The following is a 6,000-nucleotide window of genomic DNA, read 5'->3' as shown; positions in this document are numbered from 1 at the left end:
GAACAAAAAAAAAGAAAAAAAAAAAAAAAAAAAAAAAAAAAAAAAAAAAAAAAAAAAAAAAAAAAAAAAAAAAAAAAAAACCAATTATTCAAAATTTAGATTTTTTTTATCTATCTATACATTTTTAGTTTGAATAGTTTCCAACCATTTTTTCATATTTTTAGTAATTTTATTTATTCATTGATATATTTTTCGTTTACGTTTAGTTTGCAGCTGACAGAGTTTAGTAGACTATTAAACTGCAATCAAAATTGTTGCACTAGTTTTTTATTATCGAAACGAAATCCTTCTTAAAAAGTTAACATTTTTATCGCCGACTTATTTTACCCGTCATTAGTCACTATTGCTATATTGTACTGCCAAATGATAATAAATATAGTCAGTGCTATATTGGAAACGGATAAACATTTATGCCCAATCTGTAGTCTTTTTCTAATCGTGTCTACACACAAGATAAACCCTGTTCAGGCAAAACCACCTGTAATACCCAGGTCGCTAACATGAGCGCTCCACTCTTGAACCCAATCATGGATCATTAAAAGTCTTCATGCTTCAATCAATATGTATTACGGTGATAATCATGTAATTTATCGTCTACAAATTATTAATAATCATTATTTAATACATCAATATTTATTATTATTATCACTATTATCATTATTACTATTGTCATTTCATCTATCAATGTATTATTATGATACGGTGATAATAATGTAAATTACCTGTCTACAAATTATTGATAATCATTATTTAATATATTACTATTTATTGTTATTTTTCTCATTTAATCTATCAATGTATTAATATGATACGATGATAATAATGTAATTTATCCGTCTACAAACTATTAATAATCATTATTTAATATATTAGTTATATTATTATTATTTATTTATCATTATATTTATCAATGTATTTGATACAGTGATAATAATGTAAATTATCTGTCTACAAATATTTATTAGGCCTATTATTTTTACTATTTGATCTATCAATATATTAATATTATTACAATTTTCTAAAACAAGTATATAAATTCAGGTCTTATGTTTTAATAACCTTATTTAATATTTAGTAAATTTGCTAATAGTGGAACGTTATATTTACATTTGTATTGTTTATGCTGATAACCTTAATACTTAATCGTAAGAGCATTCTACTTCATTTATACAGTATTATGATTTAAATGAAGAATTGCTTAATTTCCATAGTAATTCTGTTGTAATATATAAATACATACTGTGGGAAACAATGGCTGGATCTCGGTAGAGATGCAACAGAAACGTAAGCAAACAGCTAGAAATAGAACCAGAAATTTCGGACCAAACTCTCTTCTCAGTGGCGAGTGAGTGAGGGTAGAAAAAGCCAAATAAAGTGAGAAAGTCATGCAAGCATAATTAGAAACAAAAAGCTAGGTAAGGTACAGTGAGATTGAATAAAGAGTGAACAAAAGGAAAATTAAACTTTAAAGACGCGCCTCTATAAATAAGCCAAATGATTTATACAGATAAATTTGGATGCCATTGGATTAATCTAGTGTACTAGGAGAACGTTCCTAATATTGAGTCCAATGTGTAGTGGTTTTAAGTAAAAGTTCCCACTGATTTCCATTATCCTTACGATTTTCGTCGCTCCAATTGGCATTATGGTCTATTGCAATCACTCTGGAATTTGAGATTGAATGATCAAGCTACGGCTACTGGCTGATCAAGCTTAGATGTTTTGAATGCTGATCTATGTTGTGTCATTCTCATTCGAAGAGTATTTTTGTTTCTCCGACATATTGTTTACCACAAATATTACGGATAAATGACATTTGTGATGTGGCAATTAATTGATTGCCTTATCCGAAATATGTAGTTTGTTTGTGTAGAATCAAGCATGTGATGAACCACAAAGAAGACTGCCCAAGTTATGGCTGTTGTAAGAGTTAATATGCCTCTGGAAATTCAGATCTCACTAATATATTACGAAGGTTAGGTGGTCTGCGATAGGCTATGAATGGTGTATCCAGAGAAAAACAGACCTAAGACGTTTTGTGGTCTGTAGGATATGGATATATATATATATATACATATTATATATATATATACATATTATACATATTATAACATAAGAGGTAATCATTGTCATCACTAGCCTATAAATGGAGGCTGTCTCTTATACACATCTAGATGTGTATAAGAGACAGTGCCTATATCGTCCTGACAACTATTGGTTGTTGGATGTGCAACTATTCAGTATTATGCACTTTTTTTTATTCATTTATTTGCAATAATACCACACAAAGTGAGCTCTTAAAATAAAATAAAATGCACCATATAACTTTTAACACACAATATTTTGTAGACTTATGTATAAAAATTATTAGCAAAAAAAAAACATTTTAAAACAAACAAGAAAATAGGTAATTAAAAACTTGCAATTATATTTTTTTCTTAAAATACTAAAATATAGATAAAATAAGTAAATTAAAAAACCCAGCAATTATATTTTTTTCTTAAATACTAAAGAAGATAACAATTAATTAACAACTATTAATTGATTAGTAGTTACAGTTAGGTATTTGCCTAATATTTTATTATACTTCATACAATTTTTTTAAAGAGTTAATCGGCTTTTATGTTAGGACTATCATTATTTGAAATTGAAATTAAAAGAAAGCTTACCTTTACACGGTAGGCTGCTGTGTGCAGTTTCATAGACTTATTTGGAAAGTACTGGCGCATGATCGTTCCCGGACGCTAATTATCGATAACTTATAATTTTAAAGAAAAAATATAAGTGTAGTGTAGGCCTATTACATAATGTTCCGTTCTCTTCACAAGCTTGAATAAATGTGGTGTAGATTATTGAACCCATCTAGTATAATGACTTTTGAAATCATGGGTATGATCTATCGCTTCCACTTCTTCCGCGTGACGTCATCATTTTTTCCGTTTAAATTTCACTTAACTCAAACGCGTCTGGGAGGTTCTTAGAAGCAACCAATAACATTTTTATGATATGTATTATGATGAAAGGCCTTGACTTGATAGGTTGTGTTATTTCCGTCTGTATTTATAGTAACTTGTTTTTTTTTTTGTTTTTTTTTTTAATATGTATATATTGGCGTATTTTATACATGACTGCTTTCGGTTCTAAGTATCTGGTATTAGGACTCAAAACGAGGCTGATTGGATGGAAGTTGGCAAGGCTGGCCATATATATATACTAAATAAAATGATTGCACACGTTGACATAATAGAGACATGAAATTTATTCAACACGTTTTATATGCAATCGTTTTATTTTCGTTTACGTTTATATATTTCTGTGAGACATACGTGGATCCTACTACATCAGATATATATATATATATATATATATATATATATGCCTATGTATATGTGTATGCGTGTATGAATGTATGTATTTATGTATGTTTACAATCGACTACGATATGTACCAAGTTATTAAAAGACGGAATGACTATAGACTTGACACATGATTCTAAAATGCTTATAAATCATCAATACTATATACTGTAACGGATGATTAGAATGATTTAGTTTTGCTATACTGTCTATTCCTAATCACTTGACTTCTCTTTCAGCATCACTCATTAGTCTTCTCATTTCCTCTCCTCGCAGCTTCTTTTGTCTTTTTATTTACTCATTTTTTTGCCACAAACACAAACACAGTTATAATATGTACAATTGCACTCAAACTTAAGCCAAAAATAGGCAATACAGCTGCCAGATTGAAGGGGAAAGGGAATGAAAATCTAACATAGAGATGTACAAGCTCAATAGAACAAAACAATTTACACATTTTATAAATTTACTAATATTTTATAAATTTACTAATATTTTAAAACAAAACATATAGACCGAATTTATTTCAACATAATTTTGTATAAAATATACGGTCGCATGTACGTTTTGGTAACAACCTCATAGTCAGTTATAATAAGGCCTACTTTCATCAGTTTAAAATTATTCCACGATGAAAAAAATGTATTGTTTTTTTTTCTGCCCATCTAACTATTGATCTTAATTAGACCAAACCCATTTAGCATTAAGCTTTACTAGCTCTTTTTAGCTCTGTCCAAATCTGTTAATTATTTATGTTTGCTTAGATCTCCACAATCTTAATTCCTAATTGGGTAATTTTCAGTTCCTTATTTTTCTACACTGACTACGCTGGAAGGACCAAATTGCCTAACTCCCACTGCCCAAAGCTGAAGAAATCGCCAAAAAAAAGATATAAATGGAGGTGGTTAACCAGGGAGGCTAGGGAATCTTGTGTTCTACGCCATTAAGTCAAGTAAGTAAGACTATTTTTCTATAGGCCTTTCTTTAGGCCTACACTGAAAAACAGCGTAGAGGAATAAAACACAAAGCTGTACGCAATTTTGTCCCACTTTTGGTGACATGTTCAAAAGGCATTGGCCTGAAATTGTATCCATGCCCATTTAGCTTGTGTGTTTGCTTATCATTTATTTTAAATCCCCACACGTAATGCGGTAATTCATTTGTATATAATTAAACCATTTATATATGAGTTACATTGCTGAAACCCGACTCAGGTCTGAGACATAAGTACGTCAATAATAGGAGCTTCCTTATAATAATTGTTTAATATTTTCCGGGTGCACTATATAAGGCCTCATAACATCCATGTTTTTCATGTTTTGTTTCCTTTTGTATGCTGTTATCTACATTTTCTATGTTACAATAACAGTTAACTTTACTGTTTTTTAATTATGTGAAAAAATATTACGCACTGTATTTCCCTGTATACACGTATGCCTGTTGTGACGGAAATATCTACGAACTTGGACACAAGAGATTGCTCTGTGGATAACGGGACAGATGTTATAGTTATTGACACTACGTTTATCAAAAGCAAATTAATAAAAGGTCGCAGATAAAATGGCATCAATACTTCCCTATGGTGAGCGCTTGACAATTTCCGGGTGCACTATATCAGAGGACTACCTTTTTTGGTTTTGTTCTTTCTTTCTTCCTGTATTTTCTATTAAATTTTCATTTATCTGTGTTTTTTTATACATTATTTTTCATACTCAATAAACGTATTTGTCGAGATTCTGGATTACAGGGCAGATGGCATGAGAGTATAGGTAAATCAATACCTCGCAGAAAAACGGCACTGGTAAAATTACTCCGGTGTAGCATAGACTTCGCCCTGTCTTCTTCGTAAAATTGTCCCTTTAGGTCGCAACGTATGAATTCTGCCCCTCCTGACCGAAAAGAGTAGGGTTGAGTTCTTAGCAAATTAACTAGATAATTTGCGAGAAGACAGATATTTCAAAATGGCTACATTTGACAATCGTAAACATGGCTCTTTCTAGTGGAGAATAGATAAAATGGCATATCTAGAAATTAAAATTGATTCAAAATTAAGAAGAAATTATTAACTAAAAATTTAAAGATAATTGCATATATAGCTCGCTTTAATAAATAAATAATTTATTGGCTCTTATTATTCATTTTATTCATAACGGCTCAGAGACGTAGCCAAGTCTCTTATACACATCTAGATGTGTATAAGAGACAGCTATAGACTTGACAGGGACTGCCCTTCCCACGCCAAAGATCCCCGGCAGAGTCCAGAGGGCGAAGACCCTTGGTGGGGTCCAGGGGGCGAAGACCCCTGGGAGGTAGCGCATTCTAGACGGTTTAGGACTGTTTTGAGTGTATAAAGTGAAAATTGCAATAGACACAAGATAAATAATATTAGTAGGCCTAACAATAATTATAATCATAGCTCAACAGTGGCGGATCCAGGAATTCGAACGAGAGGTGGCCCAGGGAGGGACTTTTACAGATATAGGGTCGACCCACCTCAGCCTCACCATGGTTGGGACTGAGGCGCGAAAATTTGAGGAAATAGTACCTCTAGATGGCTGGAAATGACACCATAATAAAATTCATCATCATATCACCATTTTATATATTGTCAAAATAAATCGCCAACAAATTTCTCATGACAATT

The 6,000-nt window shown here is 31.2% G+C and overlaps 1 protein-coding gene across 1 annotated transcript in view; it reads right to left on the bottom strand.

The window, feature by feature from the left end:
* Positions 1–6,000, bottom strand: part of LOC117117696 (zinc finger protein 888-like) — a 59,019-nt gene that overhangs the window by 18,516 nt on the left and 34,503 nt on the right. The gene's annotated exons all lie outside the window — the stretch shown is intronic.

This window comes from Anneissia japonica, unplaced genomic scaffold (assembly GCF_011630105.1).
Source record: "Anneissia japonica isolate Jap-2015-1 unplaced genomic scaffold, ASM1163010v1 scaffold234_len1672027_cov178, whole genome shotgun sequence".
NCBI classification, from domain to species: Eukaryota; Metazoa; Echinodermata; class Crinoidea; order Comatulida; family Comatulidae; genus Anneissia; species Anneissia japonica.
Note: the sequence above shows the minus strand (reverse complement) of the source record. Positions and strands in the feature narration are given on the sequence as shown.